The sequence below is a fragment of the Juglans regia genome, chromosome 14, assembly GCF_001411555.2.
Source record: "Juglans regia cultivar Chandler chromosome 14, Walnut 2.0, whole genome shotgun sequence".
Taxonomy (NCBI): domain Eukaryota; kingdom Viridiplantae; phylum Streptophyta; class Magnoliopsida; order Fagales; family Juglandaceae; genus Juglans; species Juglans regia.
In genome coordinates, this window is record NC_049914.1 from 26,583,389 (window position 1) to 26,598,442 (window position 15,054).

Sequence of the window (15,054 nt, forward strand, 5' to 3'; positions counted from 1 at the left end):
AAAAGAGAAAGACAAGCGTTAATCGACAGAATTCAAGCGACCGGATGCCGTGAATAGAATAGGGAAGCAAAGAGTACTATAGGTTTGAACAATAAAGCTTTTTTCCCATGATTTTCAACAAATCTAAGTTTTCGACAGTAGTGGAATTTATGTTAAAGAAAACAAAAAACTTAGGGGCTATTAAATATAAGGGAATAAATATAAATGAAATATGCATTGCAAAAATAAATCTAACCTTTCGACAGTACCAAAATTTAGTCATTACCTGCTATATCATATGCCTATAGAAGATTTCTAAGGCATTATGTAATCGTTGCATTCAATGAAATGAATATTTGGAAAACATTGTATCCCTTCCTATTATTACGTACGTAGCCTCACACATACACACACACTTATATATTAAGTACTATGTGAGTGTATATGGATATAGAAAAGACCATATTATAGACATGCATGTTCAAGTCGACCAAATATTGAAGTGGATCAAGAGATCAGAAGTACTACATACAATAATTTGGGAGGTGAATTCAGGGACTCCATATGGCTTAAGAATGTAATGGGAGGCATGCGTGATTGCAAAAATATACATCATCTGCAGCTCAAGCTGTGGCAATGAAAACATATTTACTAGAATTTCCAAAGCGACAAAGCTAGTTAAACTACATACATAACTGTAGAGGATCAATGTCATTTTACACGGGAAAAAAATAAAACACAAGTTGTAAGTAAACTTTTACAGAGCAGGGAAAAATGTGTCGGAACTTACTCTCTCTCTAGCCTTAAGCTTCTCTTCCAACAGAAGTAATTCCTTCTCCTTCATCTCAAGGAAGCTTCTCAGAGAGTCAGCCTTCTGTGATGATTACCATAAAAAAAAAAAAAAGGAATTATGTATAAAACTATCAATGAATTATTCATCGGGTTTGGGAAACCAAGTTGCTAGAAATATATTTAACACTTCACTTGTACAAGTACATTTTATGGTGGATAACTCAAAATGATACTAACCTCATTTTGCAGACCATGAGAGATCCAAGAGATCCCCGGTGTAGACATAGATCCAAGATTTATATAAATATATATAATACTATATATATATTTATATATATAGCCCAGTGTCGTATAGAGTAAGTACAAAAACCACCCAAAGGCTAAACACGATGACACCCTTGACTCATGCCTCCCCGGTGTCACAAAAAACCACCCAAAAAATGTGCCCTTTTATGAGAAGCCCCTTATGGGCCGGGGGAATCGTTACACTGAGTCTGTCGAACTGACTCAGTGAACGACGGGAAAGCCCTAAAGAAAGATTGCATCACTTTGTCATTTTGTAGCTGATGCTCCCTCAGCTCCCGCATCTCTGTCCTCATTTCATCTAGCTGACTCTTGTAAGCTTCAGCATCATTCTTATATTGCTCAGCATCCTTCTTATATTGTTCAGCATCTTTCTTGTGTTTTTCAGCCTCAGACATGTATTGTTGCATTTAAACTTTGTCACGTTGTCTACTTGACTCGGGGATGACCATTTCCCCAAGTCCCCGTGCATATCCAGGTCGATGGCCAAGAACCTCCCTAAAGACAGTCGCTGCTGCCTCATCACTACGTTGCTCTGGTCCTAGGCCATCCAACCTACCTTGCATCTCCTTCTGCACATTGAGAAAGCAACGATTATTAACAAATAATTAGCTAGTGCTATATTAATGATTTTACTACCGTATAGAAATTCAACATAGATCCCAACGGCTGTTTCTGCACTACTCACATAAGTACTTTCTGTAGCATCTGTGACAAATGCATTCTTTTTCTTCGACCAACGCGTCTCTTTGTAGAAGTCGACCAAATTCCCATTCTCATTGCGCTGTCATGTGTATGAACCATGTGACATTTGAACAACAAAAGCTATGAGTAACCACCTTTAGTGATAGTAAAGTAATATTGTCACTAAAATCTCCAAGTAAAGTGCATTTTCACTATTCTATTGAAATGAAAAGATTGTTTTCCCTTAGACATACCTTTTGCTCAAGTAATCGGACGAATGATTTACGTCCTGATGTGTGATTAATGGCCTGCTTCTTTCGGTTCTCCCGATTTTGAGCTGAAATTTTCTGTCATACACAATAGGGAACAATTACTTATAATAGACAAACAGATTTTCCACCACAATATTTAGACATATTAAATATATAGCTATTATATGGTTGTATGTGAGAAAGACTATCTGTACCTTAAAGGCATCGCTGCCCCACCTTTCACACAACTTCACCCATACAATGGGGTCCACCAGACTAGTTCCATCAGCCAACGCTTCTGCGTGGCTTCCATAGGATTCATAAATCTTGTGCAAGTCGTGGTGGAAGGAGTTGAAGCGCTTACGTAAGGCCTTTCTCACCGTCAATCGGTCGTTTTCGCGATCCCAGTCCAACACAAAGTCACTCTACATAAGGCAGCATGCAAACAATCACCAGTTATCTCGTTATTTAGGCGATGATTATACTACATAAACAACACCCCAAACAAGGACAATTAAATTTTTGACTTACCCGAACACGGTCAATGAGCTCCTCTTTAATCGCTGGTGGGACATCCGACCAACGCTTGTAACTCATGTCACAGTATTGTTTCACAATCCACGATACTCGTGTTGTGAACATAGAAGCGTGTTCACAACATGGGGCTGTCTCACCATCGTTTATCTTCAACTGCACTTTCCCGTTCTTCCTTAGCTTGTCAAAGAAAATGCATCTAGATGGCCCACGAGTTCGTCTCCTCTGTTCTTGCGTTCCTTCGGTCTCCATTGGGGCATCTGCAGCTGTATTTTAAGGTACAATATATTAGTATTTTAAAGTGTAATGTGGAATATTCACACTTAATAACACATACAAACATGCTAATGCTTTCAAAATTAAAGTATTGGAAAAACATGCACCAGTTTGTTCTCCAGTAGGTGATTGTTCCCCAGCAGTATTTGGTTGGGGTTCTTGAATAGGTTCTGGCGCGTGAGTTGGCACAACGCATGGTGGGGGACTTGGGGGCTGTGTTGAGTCATCCGAGGAGGATTGATTACACTCCTCCGTGCTATGATATGAAGATAATTTCGCACCGCGTGGTCGGATGTGCCGACCTGAGTATGGGATATAACGCCTTCCACCTCGAAGACCTCGAAGTCTTCCTCCACCTCTTGAACTGGGTCCCGGCTGATTACCTGCACGAGTACAAGTTAATAACATAGTGGGATAAAATTGATGCCCTAATTGATACAAAATAATCTCAATATGCACAGACAGGTCCGTAAACAAGCAAATTTATCTACCATTTTCAGTTACTTTTAGGTAGACTAACCCTTACACTATGAGACTTTAAATAGACAAACGAATAACTGAGAGTCGGCCGTATATATACCTTGATAATGCATAGTGCATCCCAGTTCACACAGCCTCCCGATATTGAACGTAACCTGAAGCAAATTAAATCACGTGTTAGGTACTATTTAATTTAGGTATAGATGTTGTAAAACTTGAATACTACTCTCAAGATTGTTTGCTACTTGCATAATAAGAAAATATGAGTTTGCATAATAAGTAGTTCGGGCCAGATAAAATGATTTTCTTCATGGTAGTAAGAAAATAAATCAAAACATATATTTCACCCAAACTCATATTGAACTGTCTATATACACATACCAAGTTCAATATTGTTCTCATATTGTCAGATGTCTATATACACATGGAAAATTTCGAACAAGAATTCTAATATCTCAACCTTAAATGATTTACGTCCTGGGTTATATTTACAGGTCGCCAAACTCATCAGATGTTGTGTGCCCATCCTCATCTGAATGTTCCCCCTCATTTGTTGATAGGTCCTCTTCATCTGAATATTCCCCCTCACTGGCCACATTTCCAGACTCAGATGTGATCATGTCAACATTAATAAAGCCTGTTGAATCTATGCATTGACCAACCGGATCCATGATTTCTCGTGCATCTACATGGCTAGGTAGTATATCAGGCCTATTCAGTTGAGTTGCCACTTGATCTGTGTTATCACACTGCACTGGTTCATAATAATATGATGGCTCATCTTCTTGATCGGCATCAGGAGTACTTGATTCCCCATCAACTACTTCAAGAACTCTTGGCAGTGGCGGAATGTTGTATACATTCCTATTTGCATAGTTCTGCACAACACCCCAATTCCCTTTCGCCCTTAAATCTCTTATGTAGAAACATTGATCAGCCTGACTCGCCAACACGAATGGTTCATCCTTATACCAAGTCCTGTTCATATTGACACTAATCATATGGTCATCCACCCGCACCCCTCGTTTTCGATCACCAACGTCAAACCAATCACATTCAAACAGGTACACCCGACGCCACTCCATGTAGCGTAACTCTACAATATTATTAATAACTCCATAGAAGTCCAAATTATTTGTGGCCTCATCACCAGTTACCACCACTCCAGAATTTTGTGTACGACGGCGAAGTTCACGCTGTTTCGTATGAAACCTTTTTCCATTTATTATGCAAGCAGCATATGTTGCAACCCAACGGTCAGGCCCGCAAGCTAACGCGTACAGATCAGCGGACACATCAAGTGTCTGCGAGGTACGATGTTCCTGGATCTATATATTTAAAAAAGCAAATTGTCATAACGTTTATTATATGATTAGATCCAAATCATATAAAATGAAAGCTATAGCAGCACATCTTAGATAGGAATGGATAAGAACTTACACGTTGCTTAAACCAAGTTGGGAACTCAGTTTGGTGCGTGCGCTCGATGCAATCTGGGTGTTGCACCTTACATTTCTCGTAGTGTTCCCTGCATTTGGTGCATCGAGGCGAAGCAACATATTGAAGTTAGATGGTATTGGGTTCATAACAAATTGTATAGAATGAAAGATGATTTTTAAGTAGACTCGTTAATGCTTACTCTATATAAGGTCCAATCTCCGCACAATTATTGAGCACGTACCAGATGGCTGCCCTAAATAGTTTATCTTCTAATTGCACGTTCAAAGGCATGCCCAAGGGACAAACTTTCGGGTTGAAAATTTTGAACCCATCTAACGTTTCCTCTTCGTCAGCATCAATGTTGCAGTCCGGTTGACTAAACCTCGTCTCAATATCTTTGAGATACATGGAGCAGAATGTTAAGCATCGGTGTGAATGTAAGTCTCGGCTATTGAACCTTCTGGGCGGGCTTTATTCTTAACATACCGCTTGAATTTGCCGAGATACCTTTCAAATGGATACATCCACCTATATTGTACTGGACCCCCAAGTCTGGCCTCACGGGGTAAATGGACAGCTAGGTGGACCATAACATCGAAAAAGGAAGGAGGGAATATCATCTCCAGTTTGCATAGAATGGTGACAACATCAGTTTGGAGTTGGGCCAGGCGGTTGACATCGAGTGTTCGAGCGCACAACTCTTTGAAGAAAGTACCAAGTTCAGCCAAAGCCAAGCCAATGTCACTTCTTAAATACCCCCCAGCAGCAATAGGGAGTAGTCTTTGAAGGAAAACGTGACAGTCATGGCTTTTCAACCCTGAGATTTTGCAGTCACGTCGAGATACACAGTTCGAGATATTGGAAGCGAACCCATCTGGAAATTTGATATCAGACAACCACTCACAAAATTTATTCCTTTGCTCGACGTTTAATGTGTACTGTGCATGTGGCATTGTTACACGATCACCATGCCATATCAAGTGTAATTCTTTTCTATAGCCCAAAAGCTCTAAGTCACGCCTTGAATTGATGTTATCCTTACTTTTCCCTGGACTGTTCATTAAAGTGAACAAGATGTTGTCGGCAATATTCTTCTCAATATGCATAACATCTAAATTATGCCGAAGTCGAACTGTTGACCAATAAGGTAACACGAAGAATATGCTACACTTTGTCCAGTTCAGCTCTTCAGCAGTGCGTTTTTTCTTCCTATGAGATTTGCCAAACTGAACATCCCCAATCATCTGCAATTGATTTTGAATCTCTTCAGGACCAAATTCCCTTGGTGGCATGCGATGATCTTCTCTACCGTTGAACAACCATTTCCTCCTTCTCCATATGTGATCTGGGGGTAAGAAACGACGATGTCCCATGTAACAATGTTTTCGGCCATATTTCAACCAATTAGAGTCTGTGTCTGCATTGCAAGACGGACAAGCCAATTTTCCCTTTGTTGACCAGCCAGACAGATTCCCGTAGGCAGGAAAATCATTGATTGTCCACAATAAGGCAGCATGCAACATAAACGTCTCCTTAGTTGAGGCATCATATGTAGGTACCCCATCTTCCCAAAATTCAAGCAGTTCATCGATCAACGGCTGCAAGTATACATCAATATCATTCCCTGGTGACCTTGGACCAGGAATAATCAGAGATGTCATGAAGAATTGGTCTTTCATGCATGACCAAGGCGGCAAGTTATAGGGGACAAGGATCACTGGCCAAATGCTATGAGGTTTAGCCAAGTTGTTGAATGGAGTAAAGCCATCACTTGCCAGATCGAGCCTAACATTGCAAGGATCCGAAGCGAACCAGCCATGATCTTCATCAAATTTCTTCCAGCACTCAGAGTCGGCCGGATGTCTCATACAAGTATCTTCTTCTGTCTGTTGCTCTTTGTGCCATTGCATATCACCTGCTATCTTTGTAGACATGAAGAGACGCTGCAATCTCGATTTCAATGGAAAGTGACGCAACACTTTTTGAGGTACCGCGCGATGTCCGCGTGTATTTGGTATCCACCTCGAAGCCTTACATACAGGGCATTCATTAAGAGCTGCATTTTCCTTCCAAAATAAGATGCAGTCGTTGGGGCATGCATGGATTTTGTGGTATTTGAAGCCCAAACCGCGCTCCAACGACCTTGACTCCTCATATGATTGTGGCAATAGGGCATCAGGAAAGGCAGACCTCAACAAATCAAGTAGCATGTCAAATGACTCAATTGACCACCCACCGATTGATTTGATGTGTAACAACTTCACAACGAATGACAGTTTTGAAAATTTTGTACACCCATCGAATAACGGACGTCGGGCATCCTCTAGTAGCTGCTCGAAAGATGGTGACTCTACCGTCTCTCGTGGCCTGTTTGCCGCAGGAGTGCTAGCTTGGGGCGCATCATCGAAGGTGCCTGCCCGGATGTCATCTAACATATCCTGCATGTCATCTATGTAATCGTCTTCTTGGTTGATAGCATCATCAATATCTTCATCACTCACGTTCAATGTTGTATCCTCCTCCCCATGAAATATCCACTGTGTGTAATTTGGGTTGATCCCTTTCATAAACAAATGAGTTTCCACCTCATATATAGGCAGCCACAGATTGTTAAGGCATGCACGACATGGACACCGGATGCGATCCCTTCCACTTGCATGCGTTCGTGCTTGTGCGAGGAAATATTTAACGCCTTCGACGTATGCAGGTGATACAAGCCTATCGGGGTCATTCATCCAAATTTTATCCATCTGAAGCACGATATAGGAGGGGAAGAAAGTTAGTTAAGCATGGACCGTAAACAACTAAGTTCGATGAAAAACTCATTGTCGGTGCGCATTCACGTTTAGAAGAATGAATAAGAAGTTGTTTGAAGAAGAGAATTGGAGGCACCTAGTTCACTTCATAAAAAGCATATTAGAAGGTGGTTGAGACACTAGGCTAGTAGAGCGTGGCGCCAATGGGAGTAACCTTTACGTGGAATTCAGGAAACTCTAATCAAGACTGTGAAGGATGTTATAGAGGTTGCCAGCTTATTTAAAGAGCATATATGTGTGGCACTGTTCAGTTATTGCATACCAAAGGTTAGTGTAATATAGTTTATTTAAAGAGCATATGTGTGTAACAGTTCATTTTTTCAAGGCAATGAACTGTGTTGCTTACTCGTGCCTACAACTTACAAATAAGTTTCTTTCTTAAGATATAGGAAGGTGGTCTAAGGTGTGGTGTTTGCATACACCACTGGAATCATGTAACAAATTAATGAATTCAAGATATGGTGTTTGTATAGTACCTCATATGTACTTGGGCAATGCCTATTTACTTGTATTATTAAAAAAAAATTACACTTCTTGAATCAGAAGCATAGCTTTATTATGTTGTCGGAAATTTCCATTTCATTCTTTGAGGTGGGTGTGTTCGGATTTATGTTTTCATCTATGGAAATTACAATTCATCGTAGATAGATGATGTAATATTGTTAAAGCAATTTTCCTAACAAAAGTAAGCAAAAACGATGCAATTGGTCCGACATTATAGTTGAAGATTATATATAGAAGATAAGAAAAGATAGAAGATTCAAGAAGTAATCAGGTTTTCTTGATATCATCTCAGTTGGGAATTTGAGTTCGTTTGTGAGGCCATAACACTGACCACTTTTTCTTGTTTGGTCGGAAGAAACTGCTTATCTACCTTATATACTCCATACTGTTTTAGGCAATTCCTTATAATACTTGTCCGATATATATAATCTAAGAAAATAATTGTTTAATCCAAGGATTGAAACATAGATGCATTTAAGCAGTACTTAAATGATTATATTCAATTATAGTAATAATTGTTTTTGGGTTTGCATGCAGAATTACTTTTAGTTGACATCTTTTGCATGGTCTTGCATCAGGATCCTTGAGTACTTTGTTGTTATTTTATATCTATGAACTGTGTTATTAAGTAAAGGAAATTAAATCATAGCACTGACGACTCTAACTCAAATTCAAATTAATTAATTAGCCACACAAGGAAAAATACAATATTACCGGCAAACAACATCACCCAAAACAAAGAACAAACAGCATGTGAAATTTGTTAGGTAGAATAGAATTATTATTAGATGGATTATCTACTAATAAACCATATATATTAACCAATCAAAGCTATGTCTAGCATATATAATAACACTAACAACAAAACATCCATCTATGTTTTGAGAATTCATGAAATGAAAGGAAGAAGGAATTACGGACGTGTATGGGTATTCGTTACCTTCAATCCCCAATACAAATTGTTTCAGCTCACCCCTAGGTGAAATGGCTCACCAATAAGGCCGTCGGGCTCAACCAAGTGCTTTTCAATCAAAATGACAGCACATCCGTCCTACAATCTGCACCCAAAAATGTAACATAAAGTGTCAGATTAAATCTTAATATATAGAAGAGCCTAACACAAAAGAAATCAATAAACAAAAGCAAAATATACAAATAAAAGCAACCTTCTTATAAGAGTAATGATTTTAATCACAAGCTTAACTGCATCTTCCAACTATATAATTTCAACTAGAAAGCACGTTCCTTACATCCTGTCAACTTAGGGAAAATCAACTAACAAGCACGACATCAAACCATTTAACTTCTATCCATACTTAGCACTAAGCCAAACTTTAAAAGTCCTTATTCCAAGCATCCTAAATAAATAACTAGAGCATACATTCAAATTGCATGTTTGTTGTCCAATAAAGGCCGTCGGGTTTTGTACATGAAAGATAAATGGATGGAAGCAACCAATTGGGTTAAGTTCCTATAAGTTCAATAGTATTTCATGTAGTATTGTATTTTCAATATTTATGTAAGTGTAGTTTCATTTTTTAAAAAATAACAATTTGAAATAGGATGTCCCGTATACTAGTGCACAAAGTAGGAAAGCTAGTTATAAGCTTGAGATCGGCTCAGACAACGTACATATTAATACCAAGGGCTAAACAATCCATTCAATGCTTAATGAATAAAATATTCAAATAAGTACAAAAACATCAATCAATACTTGAGTTCGATCTAAATCACTCCAATTAATAAAATTACTTTTAGCAAATCTCAACTACATGACACTAAAAGTAACCCTGAAATTGCAACAAACTGTTTTCAAGTTAGTATGCGATATACACTTTGTTGGTATTAGAAACATTAATAGCATATATATGCAAGGGGAAGCTAATTGTTGTAGGTATTGGGGCATGGTATCTATTCATTTGCATTAATGAATATTTGCATTTTAGGGTTCAACTCGAGTTGGGAATTTTGAAGCATAGCTGGAAATGAATTTTTATTTGAACTTCATACAGAGATTACGCATTATATGGCTCTTACATTACTTTAATGATTGCTCTCTGCATTTTAGCCCTCAAAATCAAGTCAAGCAAAAGCCACATAAATAAAATGAAGGAAACTTGATGTTTTTAATTTTTGCATATGAAGGTTTAAAAAAGGTAGGATGGGATGAGCTGAAGGGAGGCACTTGTTGAAGGCAAAAGGGGCATACTTAGTATGGTCCTGGAATAAGAGCAGTAAAAAAAAGTTGTATGATGAATACCCCTAAAGAAAGTAATATCGTTAAAACAGTAACTCAAAATATATTTATTTACAGTTTTCTACCCTGGCAAGAAAAGAGAGAAGGACAGAGTGGAGTTGGTGCGCACGCATGGCCAATAATTAAATGACTAAATATCCCAAGTTACTATGCAAATGTAACTGAGAAGTTGAAGTGTTCAGGAATTTTAATGAAGCACCAATGAAGAACCCAAGTTCACAATATTTTAACTCCATTAAGGTTTATTATTTTAGTTGGCTAGTCATGATATGGTTACTAGTCATGATTGTCTCATCTCATATAGGGACTTTGAATCTGGTCTTATATATTAGATCATATGTAAGGGGAAGCTACACTCAACTGTGCTATTTGACAAATACATAAAGTTCTGCTTAGTGCTTTTAATCTTCTAGTATATGTACTCACGTCTGCATTATAGTCACAAAAGAACTGGCATAAATAGGACTACTCCTCCATATATATAAAAACTAAAATTAAATTATCAATCAATTTCATTTGCTGGCTGTTCAGGGTTGAAACTCCCAACTGGACAGAACCAGCTAGTAACATAATGGCAAATGATTATATAAATCGCCGTAAAGTTGGCGTAATACATGATTAAGTCACAGAACTGGCATAAAGTTACTTTGTATTTAAAGTATTTCTCTATGGAAGAAATCATATTTAGGTGGGAGTCGTGGGACTCATTTAACAATTATTGATCCCCAGTCAAGTGTAGCTCCTTTCCCTTTCAAATTATGGTTCAAACAAATAAAAAAATATATTAGAACTAAAGCATTATGGATGGCACGTATGTGCTCATAAGGCAGAATATGGAAATGGAAAATTTTAGGTATTACTTGATCAATCAGTGATAGTTGATTCTGTTTATAATCTAGTAGTACTGCTTCATATATATATGTGTATATATATATATATATAATAAGTTGCGCAAAAAATACGTAATGCATGGACTATATATATATATATAAATATATATATATATATTATAATGTATAAGTTTAGTACATGTAAATAATGTAGTACCAATGTGATTAATTGAACATAGTGCGAGATCCCATCATCATCATGATCGATAGTTACATTAATACAATATTGTTTGACAATTAGCTCCAATATGGAAGATAAGATATTATATATATATATATATATATCATTATAACGTAGATGATGTCACGCTCCTCTAAATTTTTTTTCCGTTAATAAATTTTAACTTTAAACAAGATTTTTATTTCTGTTTGATGATATATATTTTAGTTGATAAATTTAACTCTTTGCTATATATTATTTAGTTTTCATTTAATTAGTAGTTACACTCATGGCCGGGTGGTGGCTTTATAGACTAAATATTAGAAGTAATAACACAAATATGTATCTATAAAAGATTCATATATTTGTGTCATTCTTAAAAGTAATAACACAAATAGCCTAGTACAACTTCATTTTGCAAATAAAAGTATATGTTTATAGATCACATACAAAGATAAATGTTTGGTTGATCACAAACAGAAATTACAAATAGTTCTTTTTGCATAGAAACTGAAATACATACCTACTTATATATACACCCTTAATATAAATTTATATAGTTTGCTGTGATAAATTAACCTATTGATCAGCTTTTTAAATTGTAAGATAAATTAATCTCTATATGCAAAAAGAGCTTCATCTCCTTCATCCCATGGGAAATAATATTTGCCTCAATATTTAGTACAGAAAAGTTAAAGCTTAAAGATTACAAGATGCAGGCTGGTTTTTGTCCCTTGTTTTTAACTGTTTTTCATACAAAGAAATAACTTTGGTTGAGCAAAAGATGCAAATGAAAAATGGGAATGAAATGGACAGCATGCAAGCAAAACAGAGTGCAGTGCAGAATTTTCTGCACTACCATGGACAGCTAGCAGCTTTAGTACATTCATGCTCTTAAACATCCCTCATTTAACCACAATCTCAACTACACAACCCAAGCATACTAGATTCGAAGAAAACCTGAGAATTCACATCATTTTTGTGTGAAAGCATAGAACACCCATACAAGAGTAGCTCTTGACAAACCAGAAAATTCTAATCGAACCTACTAGTTTGAATAAAATCATCGGTTGCTTACATAGGCTATTATCTTGAAGAAAAGTGTTAAAAATAATACATTCTTATCTCCACTAGTTTAACACATAGTCATAAAGGGTTAAACATAGTCAAAAAATGATTCAAACTCAATATTTAAAACAGAAGATCTTCTCAATATTAAAAAGAGTAGAAATAAACTTCTGCACATTCAATAAGCCTACATTTAATGCTATATCATGAGTAAAAGATGACACTGTTTTGAGAAGCCCTAGTCCAATAGCTAGGGATCAGATTCCTCATTAATTACCTCTAACAATAAACTGCATTAAATACGTGCCTGCAGGTTGTGTACATACATTATTTGTTCTTTAAATGGAGGATATATATGGACTATAACCATATGGAGCCTAGCTAGCTGGCTAGAGGAGTAGTTCATTATACTTAAGCTGCCATCAACCAATATATTGATAATTCTGGCTAAGATGCCTATATATATAAGATCATGTTCATGCTTGCATGATCCACTAAAATTTTTAATCCTTTAAATCCTGAAACCACATGGGGCATAATCACCAGGGAACCATACACAAACCTTTTAGTATAAGGAAAGATACTAAAATGGACCAAACTCCTAGAACAAAGTCTACAATGCTGCATGCCCAGATCGATCTAAGGTCTATATATAAAGTTGAGAGCATCAGAAAAAAGCAAAATAATTATGGGCCTGATTATTAATGTCTTGGTCAGTATATAGCAGCAAGATGTTTAGTTAATGCATTGGTTGAGAATATATATATCAAGCAGAACTTTAGAGAAGAAACTAATATATATAATATGTATATATATATATATATATATATATCTATGTTCGTGTAAATCTTCCAGCTTTCTATTTCTAGTTGTGGTACTGAAATCGTGCATGCAGTTATCATTCCAACATTTATAACGTGGATGTCTGTTTTTCATATATTAGTACTGTTTAGACTAATGCAATTATAATATATATATATATATATATAAAGTACAAAAACTGGGCACAAACCTCTGCCAACTTAATTTGGGACCGGCCCGGTGTTTTTATGAGGATTGGAATTTAAAACGTACGACGAATTCTTAATCGATGGCAATAATATCTTATTGTGGCGATTTCTTTTGCAGCAGATATAAAATCCCTGGGAAAAGGCATTTTTCTTGTAGTGTCTTTTAATTCATCAACTGATCAATAAATAATTCATCAACTGATCAATAAATATTTAAGCAGCAAATTAAGAAAATTTATAAATTATTACAAAGTAATTCTGGTGCTGATCAGAACCTCAGAGCACCATGCAGCATGCTTAATGTTAATATCTTGATGGTTCTTGAAACTTTATCGATCTATGATTTAATTTCAATTTCAACTTAATTAATTAAGCTTATTATACACAAAATATAAACATATATAATCTGCCAAATTAAAAAATTAATACTTCCCAAAACGATTGCTGCAGGCCGGTAGCTAGGCAGACTGGAATATCAGAAAGCTAATATATACAGTGGTTCCAAAAGTGATTGAACGGATCGACTGAACCTACGAAGTGCCTCATGCATGCGACCGGGTGGGTGTATGCATACATATGATCTATATAATAATACCAAAAAAAAGGTTGGATTCATAAATGCTAATTGAACAGAACCAACATCCCTAGCTCTCCCTCTGATCTACTCATGTGAATAAGTAATATATATGGGTCAAATCTCGTAATCATTCTTAATGAATGGAAGTGAATTATCATATATATATATATATATATATATATAAAAAGGAAGGAAAAAACTTGAGTAATAGTCATATATATTATGCTGTTATAGTTTAACAGATTTCCATGGCAAGTGCAACAATGAAATGTATTTACTAGACAGATCTGAAGGGCAAGAGTTCATTTTATACTCAATATAATATATGTACTCATATATATAAATATATATATGACACTAGCCGTTTGCCAAATGACAAATGATCACTCCCAACTCTTATATAAGGGCACTGTACTGTCAAGTACTTCAACGAAGTCAAAGACAAAACTATGTTTCTAATAGAAGCGGCCATTGTAAGCTTTCCCATAATATAATGCTTTTTAATATAATGGCAGCAGCAGTCAAAGATAATAGAGAATGCTTCCATGGATATTATAAGAAATAAAGTTGGCAGCGATTTATGTATAAAGGATTGGAATATATAGTTGGTAATACAACAACCACAAGCTTTGAAAATAACACTGGTTCTAAGGTGAGACAGCTTGGGTCTAAACCAGGTTGAAGATAACAATGGTATAATCTTATTCTCGTATAATTTATAGATAAGGGACCAAGCTATGTAGGAACTGATTTTGCATATTTCAGAGAGATAGGCTGCTAAAATATTCTATAACAATAACCGAGGGAATGAACACAACTTAATGGTATCTAATCGGATCCCCCAAATATGCTTGACATGGACAACGAGGAGAGGGATGTATAAGTGACGAGTAAGCTGAAGGTACATGTTATAGAGATGTTATTTACAAGAAGGCACAGGTTAGAGATAAAATGCAGTGCATAAGGATAATGAATTGAATAATAGATCAACATAATGCAAGTCATATTAGAATCGAGACAGGAAATTTTTTTC

At 36.4% G+C, this 15,054-nt stretch overlaps 1 long non-coding RNA gene across 1 annotated transcript; it reads right to left on the reverse strand.

The window, feature by feature from the left end:
* Positions 1 to 1,501: 1,501 nt before the first annotated feature.
* On the reverse strand, positions 1,502 to 2,047 carry LOC118344549. The gene is made up of 3 exons (XR_004798362.1): positions 2,013 to 2,047; positions 1,763 to 1,858; positions 1,502 to 1,646 (listed from the first exon to the last, which is right to left on the reverse strand). It is a non-coding gene; the product is annotated as an uncharacterized LOC118344549 (long non-coding RNA).
* Positions 2,048 to 15,054: the final 13,007 nt, after the last annotated feature.